The sequence below is a fragment of the Erinaceus europaeus genome, chromosome 17, assembly GCF_950295315.1.
Source record: "Erinaceus europaeus chromosome 17, mEriEur2.1, whole genome shotgun sequence".
NCBI classification, from domain to species: Eukaryota; Metazoa; Chordata; class Mammalia; order Eulipotyphla; family Erinaceidae; genus Erinaceus; species Erinaceus europaeus.
In genome coordinates this window covers 28,716,459-28,732,663 of record NC_080178.1, presented here as the reverse complement: position 1 = coordinate 28,732,663, position 16,205 = coordinate 28,716,459, and the positions used below count along the sequence as shown (strand labels likewise).

The following is a 16,205-nucleotide window of genomic DNA, read 5'->3' as shown; positions in this document are numbered from 1 at the left end:
TCTATATAGAGGGTTAAAGACAGACGTAGGTTGGTAGATAAATAGGAAGATAGGTAGGTCCAGACAGACCGACACCACAGCACAACTCTATGCATTGTGAACTTTCCCTCTGTCAGGAGCTCCCATGTTGTGCTCTGGGACTCCAACGTAGGTCCTTGTACCTGGTAATATGCTCCCTCTCCTGTTAAGCCACCTCCTGCCCTTCCCCACTGCTCCGACCCCCATTTTGCTTTTTTTCCCTTCATTTGGCTTTTTATGCAAAATTAACTTTTCTTGTAATCTCTGCTTATTTATTCATTATTTGATAGTGGCAGAGGGAAATTAAGAAGGGGGGGAGGTAGAGAGGGAAAGAGACCTGCAGTCCTGCTTTACTTCTTGTGAGGCTTTTCCCCTTTAGGTGGGGATCAGGAGCTTGTACCTGGGTTCTTGCTCACTGTAACCTTGTGTTTAATAAAATCACCACCACCTGCCCCTCCCCACCCCCACCTTACCCCACCCACTTTTTATTTTAAATTTTTATTTATTTTTTTTGCCTTTATAGTTTTGAGCCAACTTTTTCAGAGACAGAAGTAGAAAGGGAAAGACATCACATAAGCACCAAAGGTTCCTCCAGTCTGGTGGGGGCCAGGCTAACATCCATGACGAAGCAAGCACACAGTCCAGGTGAGCTATTTTGCTGGTCTGTTCTACATTTTAAAAAGATAATTTAGAAATGAGGGAGAGAATTTGGTACTGAAAAATGCCCCATTAAAATATTTTATTATTAAGTAAATAGACAGAGAAAAAGATACAGAGAAAGCCTCGGGCTCTGGTTCATGGTGGTGTTGAACCTAAGATCTTAGAGTCTCAGGTATAAACACCTTTTGCTTAACCATTATGCTATCTTCCCAACCCCCAGCCCCCCCTTAAAGGTTTCATAAAATTCATCACTTGAAAAAGTATCTGTATGTTGTTCAAATTGGAGATGTTAAAGAGATTACATTAGCATTTCTACTTTTTTATTAAAAAATTTATTTCCTTTATTGTTGCCCTTGTTGTTTTATTGTTGTAGTTGTAATTGTTATTGATGTCATCATTGTTGGATAGGACAGAGAGATATGGAGAGAGGAGGGGAAGGCAGAAAGGGGGAAAGATAGATACCTGCAGACCTGCTTCACCACCTGTGAAGTGACCTCCCTGCAGGTGGGGAGCTGGGGGCTAGAATCAGGATCCTTAGGCTGGTCCTTGTGCTTTGTACTGTACTACCGCTGACTCCCCTTTTTTTTTTTTTTAAACCAGAGCACTGCTCAGCTCTGGTTTATGGTAGTGCAGGTGATTGAACCTGGGACTTTGGGGCCTCAGGCATGAAAGTTTCCTTGTGGGAGTCAGGCAGTATTTCAGTGGGTTAAGTGCAAGTGGCATGAAACACAAGGACTGGCCTAAGGATCCAGATTCCAGCTCCCACCTCCCCACCTGCAGGGGCGTCACTTCACAGGCGGTAAAGCAGGTCTGCAGGTGTCTTTCTTTCCCCCTCTCTGCTCTCTGGCTTCCCCTTCTCTCTCTATTTCTCTCTGTCCTATCTAATAATGATGACATCAATAACAACAATAACAACAATTAAAAAATAAGCAAGGGTAACAAAAGGAAAAATAAATATTTTTTTTAAAGTTTCCTTGCATAATCATTATGTTATCTACCTCTTTCTACTTTCTTTTTTATTTTTAATTTTTTTTTTAAAGAATTCATTTATTAGATAGGAGGAGAAAGAGAAGGAACCAGACATCATTTTGGTACATGTGCTGCCAGGGATTGAACTCAGGACCCCATGCTTGAGAGCCCAATGCTTTCTCCACTGTGCCACCTCCCAGACCACTATTTTTACTTTTTTTTTAAATCTTTTTTACTTATTGGATAGAGACAGTCAGAAATCAAGAGGGGAGGGGTGATTGAGAGGGAAAGAGACAGAGAGACACCTGCAACACTGCTTCACCACTTACAAAGCCCCCTTTCTACTTTCTACTGTGAAGATGTGGAGATTCTGGCTGGGCGAAGGACCTTTAATCCCATCCTTCCAGCCTGATGCATGGTAACACCCTTCCTTGCTAAAATGGTTTAATTCCTCCCAGAAAAAAAGTTAAAGTTAGGTATATAAAATGGAAAAGAATGCTGACTGGTATGTCTTGGTTATTTCACAACTTTTACTAAGTATTTACTATGAGTCTCTTGCTGTGTTAGGCACTGACAGTGCAATGTTTAAAAAAAAAAAAGTCAGCAACATAGTTTACCTGGGATGGAGGTTGTTACGCTCTACCCAAGACCTAGGTTCAAACCTGGCCCCTACCACACTGAAGGAAGCTTAATTGGTATGTCTCTCCCTCAACCCCTCTCTCTCTCTTTCAATCTGAAAAAGTTGATCGAGAGCACTGAAGTCCCAGAGACAATAATAAGAGATAAAAATATCTGACACAGGACAGTTTCTTCCTAGGAATTCTGAAACCAGAGATAGGAAGGAGGAAAAAATCCTCCCCATTTCCGGCTTTGTAAGTGGAGCAAGAGCTCAAATTAAGGAGAATGTAAGTCTTTCATTAGAGTAAACCTGGATGCATGTTTTGCAAACATTCAAATACTTGAAGTTTTATTTATTTTTAAGTCAAATTAATTTTAACTATACCAGCAGAGCTTATTCTCTCTCTCTCCTTTTTTTTTTTTTTTTTTTTTACCAGAGCACTGTTCAACTCTGGTTTATGGTGGTGCTGAGGCTTGAACCTGGGACTCTGAAGCCTCAGGCATGAGTATCTCTTTGCAAAACCATTATGCTATCTACCTTCTGCCCTTATTTATTATTTAAAAATTTTTATTACATGTGAGAAACAGAGAAATTCACATGAGACAGAGAGGAGAGACAAGCCAGAGCATCACTCTGGTACATGTGGCTCCAGGGATTGAACCAGGAACCTCAGGCATCAAAGTCCAAAGTTCTATCAGTTAAACTATTCCCCCCAGCTACAAGATTCTAGAGGAATATATATATTTTTTTGTTCACTGATAAACTTTCCTCTTGTAATTTTTTGCTTTTGAATAATGATTATGTCCTTTTTAGGTTCTTTTTTAAAAATTTAATTTAATTTTTTTTTTTTGAGAGAGATGCAGAGACACACACACACACACACACAGAGAAACAGCAAAGCACTGCTCATCTCTGGTTTATGGTGGTGTGGGGGATTGAACCTGGGGTTTAGGAGCCTCAGGCATGAGAGTCTGTTTGCATAACCATTATGCTGCTTCTCCCCCCACCCCCTTTGTAGGTTCTTTTAATGATTACTTTTTTTTTTTTTTAAGGTGGTTTACATTCTTTTTTTTCTTACCAGAACACTGTTCAGGTTCTGGCTTATGGTGGTGTGGGGGATTGAACCTGGGACATTGGAGTCTCAGGCATGAGAGCCTGTTTGCATAACCACTGTGCTATCTACCCTCTGCCCTGATTGCTTTTAAAAATATCAAAAGTAGCTAAATACTAAGTAAAAAGGAAGGGCTAATATGCTACTATCTGAGAGACAGTTATTGTTTTGCTTTTCTATTTTGGAAGTCTTTTCAAATGGTTATCCTCTCTAATCTGAAGGAAACAACTGTTATTCAAAAATGTTATTTCCAACAGCCTCAAGGCATCTTTCTGTCTCACTTTTTTTTTTTTATCTTTCTCTTTTTAAAGTCATTCTGCAAATAGTCTTCTACTTTGAAAAGCAGCAGGGGAAGCATATGTAGTATTAAATGTTCTGCAACTTGCCACTCCTTTTGTCCTTTTGCCCTACCCCAGTTGCTGCAATAGAAAATGTCTGGGGATAAATATACACAAGTGGAAAACTCAATCCTTCTAGTGAAGATTATGAAGAGAACAGAGAAAACTATTTTCCAAAGGCTAAAGTATTCAAAACAAACAAACAAGCAAACAAATAAAAACCCAGAGAAAACAAGTACTTAAAAAAATTAAGTGAATGGGCAGGGGTAGATAGCATAATGGTTATGCAAAGAGACTCTCATGCCTGAGGCTCCAAAGTCCCAAGTTCAATTCCTTGCACCACTATAAGCCAGAGCTGAGCAGTGCTCTGGTAACAAAACAAAAACCAAAACAAACAAACAAAAAATTAAGTGAATCATCAAAAATAAAATGTCAGTTTTCTAGGGGGGAGAGACAAGAGATAGATAGCAGGCCAGGAATTTGCTGTATAACTGCGGTCGGGGGATTTGACCTTCTTTCAACTCTTATCTTTGCTTAGGTAGGAGTTTGGACCTAGGATCTCTAAGATTCTTTCATCTCTAAAATTCTATGGTTCTATGATTGTCGTTTGAGATGGGCTGGGCCATTCTGTTGATTTCTTAGTTTCTAGGAGGAAGGTAACTAATCTCTGGGAGAAGAACTGACTTGATGGAGAATTGTCGACACAGAGGTAAGTGAACTTCACAGTGTGGATTTTGGGGAAGGAAGCTCTTGGAAAAATTCCCAGAGAGCCCTTTTTCCAACTCTTTAATCTGAACGTGCAATTCGTTGACTTTTTTTGGGGGGGGGGAATGAGAAAGAATCTATTTTAGACTGAAGTTCACTGGATATTTCTTAGATTTGGACCCTTTAAAAATTCCTGCAAAAAAAAAAAAACAACATCCTAAGTGGAGTAGAAAGGGAACTGATAATTTTGGAATCCTCAAAAGCCTATAAAACCATGCTTCCTCCTTTCAATCCTTAAAAAAAATCTCTTTCTAAAAGACGGTTTTTGGCGGAGTGTGCTTACAGTGAGGCTCAGAAGAGCAGGGGCACCCTGACGGATTCTCTCTGAACACCGGGAAAGAGGCGAGGGAGCTGGGAGGTCGGATCCTCGCTGGCCGCTAGGGTGGCACAGAGCTACTAGGGCGCGGCCGGCCGGGCGGGCCCCGGGGAGGGGCTTCGTGGAGCCTTGGAGCCCTGAGCCCAGCGGGGCCGCCCGGGCTCGGCGCGCTGCGCGGCCGGGCGGGCGGTGGCGCTGCGGAGGCGGCGGCCGAGGCCGGCGGGCGCAGAGGAGGGGCCCCGAGACTGGGGCGGCCGGCGGCAGCTGCCACCGTGACGACTGCTGGCTGAGCGGCGACCTGAGGACACCGAGCCGCTGGCCCCGCCGTCGCCGCGTCTCCCGGCCGGCTCCCTCCCTCCTCTCTCCGCTGGGCTGTCAGGAATGGGTTCCAACCGTCGCGGGCCCCGCTCCCTGCGCCGCCCGTAGGCCCCAGCAATCGGAGGCCGGCTGGCCGGCCTCTCACCACCCGTCGCCTACCCAGCCGTCCCCACCCCGAGGCCCCGGGAGGGAAGATGAGGGAGACGGGCCCGGCGCTCAGCAGCCAGAGCAGCCAGAGCAGCAGCAGCAGCGGTCGGGGGAGGGTTTCTCGCCGTTTCCTCTTAGCCGCCAGGACAAGATGGCAGCGGCCGCGGAGAGGGGCTGAGCCCGGGCTGGGTGGTGCCGCCTGCTGAAGCGCCTGGCTCCCTGTCCCCGGCACGGCCCCGCACCCCACTCCGGACATGCTCAGGGTTGCGGCCGCCCGGCGAGGGGAGAGCTCGGGCCTCTAGGAAGGTAAGAGAGAGGGACGAAGGGCGCCCCCACCCAGGCCCAGGCTGAGGGTGGGGGACCCCTCCGGTCTGGAGGCCTGGGAGCCCGCGGGTCCCTGAGCAAGACCCCCGCGGCCCCCATGCCCAGGGCCGCCCGCGCCCCCGGGCGGCCTGTGGCGGCGGCCCGTCGAGGCCCGGCTGTTCCCAGGCCCGAGGCCGCCGGACGTAGGGCCGCGCGCGCTTTGCGCGCTCGGTGGCGCAGCCTCCGGGAAGCGGCGCTCAGGCCGGGCAGCCCCGGCCTCCCCCTGCTCGGGGTTGCGCAACGGCTCTTCCCAGCAACTGAAGTTTTGTTTAGTCCCCCCCGGCGCCGCGGCCCCCACCGCAGCCCTAGGCCGTCGCTGCGGAGACTTCGGGGCTTTTGACTGAGGGGAAGCCACACACACGCGCGCTTGCACACGCGCAACCGGAGCGCCCCGGCCGATGGCCGCGTCCTTTGGCTTCGGGGCCAAGTCACTAGCGGCGCCGAGCGGCCGGCCTGGAGGGTGTCAGCCCCGGGGACGTGAGTGCGTGTGATTGTCGGGGAGGAGAAATGTGACCCGCCGCCCCGCGGCCCCCGCCGTGGCGGGAGGAAGGCGTGGCGGCCGCGCGGCGGGGCTGTTGCCGGCTTCTCTCGTTACGGAGGCGGCCGCCCGCTTCCCTTCTCGGCGCGGGGAGAACTCGTGGAGAGACTTGGGAGGAGAATGTCTGTTTTCTGCTCGGGAGGGTGACGGTGTTTTAAAATGGTATGTGGTTCCCGGCGTAGCCTGGCGTTTCCCAGTCTCATCTCTGCCGGAGGAATTGCGCTAAAGGAAGTGTGTGTAAATTACCTTGGCTCTGTAACCGGGAGTCTTAACACGCTCAGACCTTGAGCCGTGTTTTAACAACCTCTTGCTGCCCGGTTACAATTTATTTTCCCACCTGTCGGTTCACTGCTTCTAATTATAAGGCGCTTCGCTGGGCAGCAGGTTTTGTTCTTCGATTTTGTTTTTGTTTTTTGTTTCCTCCTTTCTCCAGATTATCGTTTAATTTGCTGGAAAAGCTCAGGGGCTGCTGTTATTGTCAGCTTTGATGTCTGTCTCTCAGATACAAGGCCAGAAAAGTTAGCTGGTAAACCAGCCTGTGTTTGTGCTGTTGTGAACCTTCTCGTAGTTTAGAGATTGACTGAATTATTATCATTTCTGTTCCGGATACCTGGTTCTTGTCTGTAGCTATTGTATTTAAGCTTTTTAATTTTAAAGCTTTTGTTGCTGGACACTAACAATCTCTTCAAGGTTTTCTTTTTTGATCAGTTTTTTCCCCCTAATCACAGAGGCAAATTAAATGTTCTGAGCAGGTTGGGTTCGCCTTTTTCTCACGGAAAAACAATGTAATCCATCATTCTCACTGAGCTAGGCTAGCCTCACCATATGTTTGATAAGTCTAGATTCTGCTTTTTTTTGTGGGTGCCCTGAAATGAGCCATGAAAAGGCTTGGATAGGTCAAGATTGAACGTAGTATTTTTTTTAAGTCAGCGAAACATAACTAACCTTTAAAAAAAGTTTCTGTAGTTTTATTGTGCCTTCATGCTACTCAGTAGTACTTGAAATATAACTGACCAGCCTTAAAGCCAACAGAGTATTTCTCAGTATGACTGTGAGTGTATTCATAAAGTTTACAGTTGATTTCTCAAATACAGTCTTCATGCCTATTTGAAGCTTATTTTTGTTTTAATTTGAAATTTAGTTGTTTTAGCTTGTGTTAAGATATACTGAAATAGTTGAGATTTTTGAATATTTATTTATTCCCTTTTGTTGCCCTTGTTTTATTATTGTTGTTATGATTGTTATTGATATTGTTGGATAGGACAGAGAGAAAGGAAGAGAGAGGGGAAGAGAAAGAGACACCTGCAGACCTGCTTCACCGCCTGTGAAGCCACCACCCCCCCCAGCCCCCCCCCCCCCCCCCCCCGCAGGTGAGGAGCAGGGTGCTCGAACCCGGGTCTTTAAGAAGGTCCTTGTGCTTAACCTGCTACGCTACTGTCCGACTCCCAAATAGTTAACATTTTTGACAGTTCAGTTTTATACTTTTGGGAAACGGGTAGCCATTTAGCTTCTTGATTCTTTTTCTACTCTAGGGAACATATTTCATATTAAAAACATTTAGAAGCACCTTAGGTTAAAACTCTCAGTTAAAGAAGTAAGATGAGCTTGAAATGTAGAACAGAACCAGCCATTAAGTGTTTCAAATTTATATTTGGACATTGCTGACTACAGTAGCTAAACATACATATTAGGCAAGCAAATCATAACATGGTGAGCCAGCCCTAGTTTATTGTCATAATACCTTTTCCACTGAACTAGTCATTATCTTGCTTATAAACTAGTCATTGGCTTCTGGGCATAGGGTTTTAAGAGTCACATAAAAGCAGATGTTTTTTTATGAGATAATTCATATAAACATGTCTGAAAAGAAGCTATAGATCACACTACTTTAATTTTTTTGGATGTTCTGTCAGGAAGTACTATAAAATAAGGTGAAAATTAGAGGTAGGTTTCTGTAGCTAGTATGACAGATCCATAAATATTTCAACAAATGTAAGGTATTGAAAGCCCCCCCCCTTTTTTTTCTCTAAACCATGCAACTTTCGAAAGAAAAACCATCACATGACTTTTCTGGTTCCTAGAAACCAAAGTTAGGGCTTCATATGTGTAAAGTTTCTGTTTGTCTACTTACTTATTTTAAAGATTTATTTTTTCAGTTGTGAGAGAAGGAATGGGAAGAGGAGAGAGAAAACCAGAACATTACTCTGGCACATGTGGTTCCAGGAAATGAACACAGGATTTCATGTTTGAGAGCCTGTGCTTTATCTACTGCACTTGCCAGGCCACCAGCTTTTGTTTTAAATATTTGATACATCAACACTGAAGGCATATATGTGGAAGGAAAGGGAAAACATATACTTTGGAATGCTGAATTACATTGCTAAAATGTGTTTCACATTCATGATGTGGACTACTTGTTGTCATGTTATACTTTCTCTTTTTTAATTTTTTATTAATGCTAGAGAACCAGAGAGTCACTCTGGTACATATGTACTGGGGATTGAGTACCCACTCTTCCAGTCCTACCTTGTGCCATAACATCTCCCATGTGGTGCTGGGTTTGAACCTCAACTGCCTGCATGGCAAGGTATGCACCTTACTTGATGAGCTATTTTTTTGCCCCCCCCCCCTAATGTTTTAATTTTATTTTACAACTTTTTTTCTTTTAGTGTCCAGAATTGAACACAAGTTCTCATATACATGAAGTATACACTCCAATACTGAGCTACATGTGTGGATATATATGTGTGTGTATGGATACATATGTGTGTGTATATATATATATATATGGTACAATTTTACTTTATATTTTGCATCCAGGGTTATTGCTGGGGCTCAGTACTATCACTATGAATTCATTGTTCCTGGCGGCCATTTGTTTTCCAGTTTATTGGATAAGACAGAAAGAAATTGAATTGAGAGAGGAGGGGGAGATAGGGAGAGAGAAAGATGCCTGCAGACCTGTTTTGTTGCTTGTGAAATGTCCCCCCTGCAGGTGGGGAGCCAGGGTTTCAAACCTGGATCCTTGAGCAGGTCCTTGCATTTAATACTATGTGCGCTTAACCGGGTACGTCACTGTGCGGGCCCCCCATCCCTGGTTATTTACTACTTTTCCTGCCATACAACTTGCTGAAAGCTTTGTTGGGGTAGCCTTTTTTTTTTATATGATACTTACATCTTAATAAAATATCCTTATTGATTCTGCTTTCAGCTGCTTAAAAAATGTCTTGCTTAATTTTTTTTTTTTTTTTTACCAGAACACTGCTCAGCTCTGGCTTATTGATGGTGCGAGGGATTGAACCTGGAGCCTCAGGCATGAGAGCCTGTTTGCATAACCATTATGTTATCTACCTCTGCCCACTTAATACCGTTAGCTACTTAACCTGAATAGGGTATCTATTTGGAGTAGAGTTTTGGTTCATGCAAGTTTTTTTTAGGAGAGCCAAAGCACTTATGTGACCTTAAGAGGAAATATAATGTGACTTGGAGGTAGTACAATGGATAAAGTGTTAGACTTTGAAGCATGAGGCCCTAAGTTTGATCCCTGGCATCAAATGTGCCGGAGTGATGCTTTGGTTCTCTTTCTCTTCTCTTTCTCTCCCCCCACCCCCTCCTTTTACCAGAGCACTGATCAGCTGTGGTTTATGGTGGTGCAGGGATTGAACTTGAGACTTTGGAACCTCAGCCATGAGGATCTCTGCATAACCATTATGCTACCTACCCTCACCCTCTCTCCTCTCATTAAAAAAAAAAAGCATAATGTATGTGTGTTACTTCTGTGGCTTTGAAATGACTGACTGTACTATTGGATCTTATCAAAATCAGTGTTAGTACCAAGCAAAAATAGATACTTGGAGGATGTATGTGATACATTTTACCTACTTAGTAGATCAGTGCTTTCCTCCATTCATGCTTGGGCCATATGATGCTTTGAAAGAGCAACATAATGACTTTATTCTGAGGCTACTAGTATCCACTCTTAAACTAGCGACCTATTTGGATTTGGGAAACCTGGAAATCTGTTTTGACTTAAATGTTGAAATTGCTGTAGATTAGAGTTTACTTAGCTACTAAAGTCAGTGCAAAGATTGCAAATACAGTACTATTCCCTTGCTCATGCTTTTACTTTCCATGATTGGTTGGTTTCTCATGGTCAACTGCAATCCAAAAAATAACCATGCATAACTTAGGGGTCTGCTATGGATGGTGGAGCAATGCTGTAGTGTCTCTTTTTGACTCTGCCTCTTCTATTTTCTTACTTTGTACAAAATAAGAAATTGGAAAATAGGGGCTGGGTGGTGGTGCACTTGGTTGAGGACACACATTACAGTGTGCAAGGACCCAGGTTCAAGCCCCAGTCCCCACCTGCAGGGGGGAAGCTTCACAAGTGGTGAAGCAGGGCTACAGGTGTCTCTCTGCCTCTCTCCGTATCTCCCGCTTCCCTCTCAATTTTTCTCTGTCTCTAGCTAAGAAATAAAAACAAAACAAACAAAAAGAAATTGAAAAATAAGCCAGAATAGGCCAGTTAGAGGTAGGTGGTTTTGTTTGAGTGCCAAACCTTAGGTTCATTAATTACCTGGTGCTGGACAAAAATAAAAACCTACACATAACTTTTATTAGTGTATATATAATTGTTTTTTAAAAATATTTTATTTATTTATGAATGAGAAAGTTAGGAGGAGAGAGAGAGAACCAGACATCACTCTGTCACATGTGCTGCTGGGATCGAACTCAGGACCTTATGCTTGAGAGTCCAAAGCTTTATCACTACGCCACCTCCTGGACCACAGTGTATATTTAATTGTTTTGCTTTATTGCTAGTTCTTTTTTTTTTTTGCTAGTTATTTCTAATATGATATTTAATTTATACATGTCTCTGTATGTTCACATTGAAAAAAAAAAACACTTTGACATAGGTTTCAGTGTTATCTATGGAACATACCCCACAAGTAAAGGAAAACCTACTATATGCTGTGAAAGCTGCTAAGTGTTCAGTCTTATAAAATAATAGCCCTTTATCCTTCTTGATGAGTTTATGAATCTATGCTTTTTTCCCTGCTTGTCTCCCTTTTTATGTCTTATTAGTACAGAATTTAGGGAAGATACTATTTTTTTTTCTTTCTTCCTGTGGCACACATAGCTTTATTGGAATTAAATAATTTTTTTAAATAACCCCTTTTACAGCACATTTAAAATTTATTTTTTTCATTATATTTTTACAGGTTGTCCTTTATCTGAGTCAGCAAGAATACATTTTTTTCTTACTTAAAAGGAAGATACTGGGTGGGGGAGATAGCATAATGGTTATGCAGACTCTCATGCTTGAGTCTCCAAAGTCCCCGGTTCAATCCCCCATACCACCATAAGCCAGAGCTGAGCAGTGCTCTGGTATTTCTCTCTATGTCTCTCTCTGTCTGCATCTCTCAAAAATAAAATAAATTTAAAAAAAAGGAAGATGCTATTTCTTTTATTTATTTATTTTTTACCAGAATACTGCTCAGTTCTGGCTTTTGGTGGTGCTGGGGATTGAACTTCGGACCTCAGAGCCTCAGGCTTGAAAGGCTTTTGCATAACCTTTATGCTGTCTCCCCAGCCCGGAAGATACTATTTCTATATAATTAAAAGCAAAACAAAATGAGCATGTCTGAGAAAATAGCTCAGCTAGTAGAAATGGGACTTACCGAACCTGAAATGAAATTGGAGAATTACACCAAAGTAAAAGACTCTGGGGTGGGTGGGTGGGTGGGTGGGGAGAATACAGGTCCATGAAAGATGATGAATGACATAGTGGGGGTTGTATTGTTAAATGGGAATCTGGGGAATGTTGTGCATGTACAAACTATTATATTTACTGTTGAATGTAAAACATTAATTCCCCAATAAAGAAATAAGTTATTTAAAAAAAAAAAAAGAAAAGAAAAGAAATGGGACTTACATGCCTAAGGGTCTCAGTTTGATCCCTTCCAGTTGTTGGAGTGGTGCTCTGGTCTATCATTCCTGTAAAAGTCTTTATTGCATATGAAATAAGTAAACTAATTTAAAAACTAAGAGAAAAAAATTCCAGTATCATAAAAATGTAGTCTTATACTACAGGCCTAAGTTAAAATTAGAAGCACTAGACTGGGAAGATAGCATCATGGTTTATGCCAAAGACATTTATACCTGAGGTTTCCAGGTTCAGTTCCCAGCAACACCATAAATTGGAGATGAGCAGTGCTCTGCTTAAAATAAACTAAATAAACCAGGTTCCAGATGCCAGCACGATGCCTACCAGGCTTCCCTGGACAGACAACCCCACCAATGTGCCCTGGAGCTCCACTTCCCCAGAGACCCTTCACCCTACTAGGGAAAAAGAGAGGCAGACTGGGAGTATGGATCGACCAGTCAATGCCCATGCACAGCGGGGAAGCAATTACAGAAGCCAGACCTTCCACCTTTTGCAACCCATAACGACCCTAGGTCCATACTTCCAGAGGGATAGAGAATGGGAAAGCTATCAGGGGAGGGAATGAGATATGGAGATCGGGTGGTGGAAATTGTGTGGAATTGTACCCCTCTTATCCTATGGTTTTGTTAATGTCTCCTTTCTTAAATTAAAAAAAAAATAAATAAAAAGAAAAAGGTAAAATGTAAGGAAATCTTACCTATTTTGATTATTATACATTAATTTGGAAGGCAGCAACTTGGTTAATTAATTATCTTGCTCTCACAAATTTTCATTTGACTCTCTAGATATACAGTATTGTCATAATCAATACTTGTTAAGTTTAATATTTATCTTAGAATGTGATAGCCAATAATTCTTGAACAATAATAAATAAAAAAATTAGTGGAAAAAATAAACTAAATAAAGTAACTCAATAAATAAATAAAATTAGAAGTATAAAGAGATAAAACAGGATAAAGGCTTGTCTGGGATGGTCAGATCTAATTATCTGTATTTTACATGTTTGTTAATGCTGTTTGTTATTATACTTTTTGTTACTAGTATGGTTAACATTGTAGCATTATATTTAAAAAAAGTTTTGAGCTGGTAGGTACTGAAATAATCAAATTGACAATATGAATTTTTCTCTTTCCTCCTTAAGGTTTTACAGTGTTTATTATAGATTATTTGATGTGGGCCCAATGGTGGTGCACCCTGTTAAGGTACATAGTACTGAGCGCAAGGACATGCATAGTACTAAGTGTAAGGACTGACCCAGGTTTGAGCCTCCGAGAGGGGGTGAAGCAGGTCTGTAGGTGTCTCTCTGTCTCTTTAATTTTTTTTTAGTTTCTTTTTAAATTTTTTAATATTAATTTATTTTTCATTTTTGTTGCCCTGGTTGTTTTATTGTAGTAGTTGTTGTTATTGATGTTGTCATTGTTAGATGGGGCAGAGAGAAATGGAGAGAGGTGGGGAAGACAAAGAGGGGGAGAGAAAGACAGACACCTGCAGACCTGCTTCACCGCCTGTGAAGCGACTTCCCTGCAGGTGGGGAGCCAGGGGCTCGAACCAGGATCCTTGTGCCTGTCCTTGCCCTTTGCGCCACCTACAGAGAAATTGAGAGGGGAGGGGAAGATAAGAGAGGGAGAGAGAGACACCTATAGCCCTGCTTCATCATATGCATGAAGCTTTCCCCCTGTAGGTGGAGACCAGGAACTTGAACCTGGGTCCTTGTGCACTGTAATGTGAACGCTTAACCAGGTGTACCACCACCTGCCCCCCTCTTTGTCTTCCCCTCCTCTCTCAATTTCTTTCTGTCCTATCCAGTAAAATGGAAAAAATCTCTAGGTGGTCCAGGAGGTGTGCACAGTAGATAAAGCATTAGACTCTCAAGCATGAGGTCCTGAGTTCAATCCCTGGCAGCACATGTACCAGAGTGATGTCTGGCTCTTTCTCTTTCTGTTCCTATCCCTCTAATTGATAAATAAATAAAATATTAGAAAAAAATAACAACCTCCAGGAGCAGTGGATTCATAGTGCTAGCACTGAACTCCAGCGATAACCCTGGAGGAAAAAAAATGTTTGATTACATAAACATCAAGAAAATTATCTTTAAGATTTGAAATTAAGGGGGCTAGGCGGTGGTGCACTTGGTCAAGTGCACACATTATCATGCATGAGGTCCCAGGTTTGAACCCCCACTCCCCACCTGCAGCAGGAACATTTCACAACCAGTGAAGCATGTCAGCAGATGTCTTTCTCTCTCCCAAAACATTTGCAGAAGGTGACTGCGTTGAGTGCCATGTGCAAGGACCTGGTATCAAGCCCCCAGTCCCCACCTGTAGGAGAAACTTCACAAGTGGTGAAGCAGTGCTACAGGTCTCTCTGTCTCTTCCTGTCATCCCATTTCCTCTCAATTTCTGTCTCTATAAAAAGATTGATTTACAAACATTTGCAGAAAATTACTTGCTTAGAAAATGTTTTTTGGGTGTGGGAGTAAAAAGCATAATGATTATGCAAAGAGACTCTTCTCTGAGCCTCTGAAGTCCCAGGTTCAATCCCCTACACACCACCATGAGCCAGAGATGAGTAGTGCTCTGGAAAAAAAGAAAGAAAATGTTTCTTGGCTCAGCACCACCAGAACAAATTATTAAAAAAAGAAAGTTTCCTACCCTATAAAATAGTATATTTAAAGGTTATTTGCATTTATTTTGACTTGTTTATCTGTTTAATAGTACAATGCAAGTCTTGTAGGCTTGTTAAACTATATGATTTTTTAATATAATACTATCATAAATAGTTAATAAGTTATATGGAGTGATAACATTGAAAATCGAACCTAGCTTTCCAGAGACATTTTTTTCTAAAGATAATTTAAGTCTTCTGAGGATTTTTTTAAAAAGTTTTTTAAATTTATTTATTTTCCCTTTTGTTGCCTTTGTTGTTTTTCTTATTGTTGTAGTTATTGATGTCATCGTTGTTGGATAGGACAGAGAGAAATGGAGAGAGGAGGGGGGAGGGAAAGATATACACACCTGTAGACCTGCTTCACCGCCTGTGAAGTGACTCCCCTATAGGTGGGGAGCCGGAGGCTGGAACCGGGATCCTTACTCCAGTCCTTGTGCTTTGCGCCACGTGAGCTTAACCAGCTGCGCTAACGCCAAACTTCCCTGAGGATCTTAAATATGTAATTTAGTGCACTTTTATTGAAATTAAATAGGATATAGTGACAAAAATCATAATGAAAAATTGAACTGTATATTCTCTTGCAAAGGGTAATGATGCTTGAAAGCATTTTCAAAACAAAACAAAAACATGCTTTGGGTCAATTTATAATTAATTTCAGTGGATACACAGTACAACTATCTCTGGAATATACTGTTTGTACTTTTGTGTTTATTAATTTTCACAAACACACACACACACACATACATACAATGTTACCCAGAGCACTGCTCAGCACTGGCTTATGGTGGTGCTGGGGATTGAATTTGGGGCCTTTGGTGCCCTGGTAAGAAAATCTTTTTTTTTTTTTTCCAAAATTATCTTTTTTTTATTGGCTAGAAACAGCCAGAAATCAAGAGGAAAGGTAGTGACAGGGAGAGAGAGAGAGAGGCAAACACCTGTAACACTGCTTCACTAGTTGCAAAGCTTTCCCCCTGCAGGTGGGGACCATGGGCTCGAACCTGGGTCCTTGCATATTGAGAGACATGTGCACTCAACCAGGTGCACCACCACCCAGCCCCAAGAAATCTTTTTATGTAACCACTAAGCTGGCTCCCCAGGCCTTGTAATTGTGTATTTAAAGATTTATTTATTTATGAGAGAGCAGGAACCAGAGGTATCACACTGACACATGTAATGCTGGGTATGGAACTCAGGGGCCTCATGCTTGACAGTTCAGTACTTCATCCACTGTGCCGCCTCCTGGGTCTCTGTATTTAATTTAAAGTTAAATCAGTTTAGTATGGGTTGAAATACTATTACAGATTGTTGGGCTAGGGAGATAGTGTAGTGCTTATGCAAAAAGACTTTCATACTGGAAGCACTCAAGGTCCTAAATTCAATCCCTAGTACTACCATATGCCAGAATTTAGCCAAGTTTTTTTTTTTTTTT

At 42.4% G+C, this 16,205-nt stretch overlaps 1 protein-coding gene across 3 annotated transcripts in view; it reads left to right on the top strand.

Annotated features, from left to right (window-relative positions):
* Positions 1–5,429: 5,429 nt before the first annotated feature.
* Positions 5,430–16,205, top strand: part of HIPK3 (homeodomain interacting protein kinase 3) — an 81,510-nt gene continuing 70,734 nt past the window's right edge. For 2 of the 3 annotated variants that reach the window (XM_060176629.1, XM_060176628.1), the window contains exon 1: positions 5,430–5,567. The gene's annotated coding sequence lies outside the window, so the exon portion shown is untranslated. Of the gene's footprint in view, positions 5,568–5,965; positions 6,325–16,205 lie in introns of those variants that run through there. The other variant, XM_007530092.3, reaches the window with a different exon arrangement.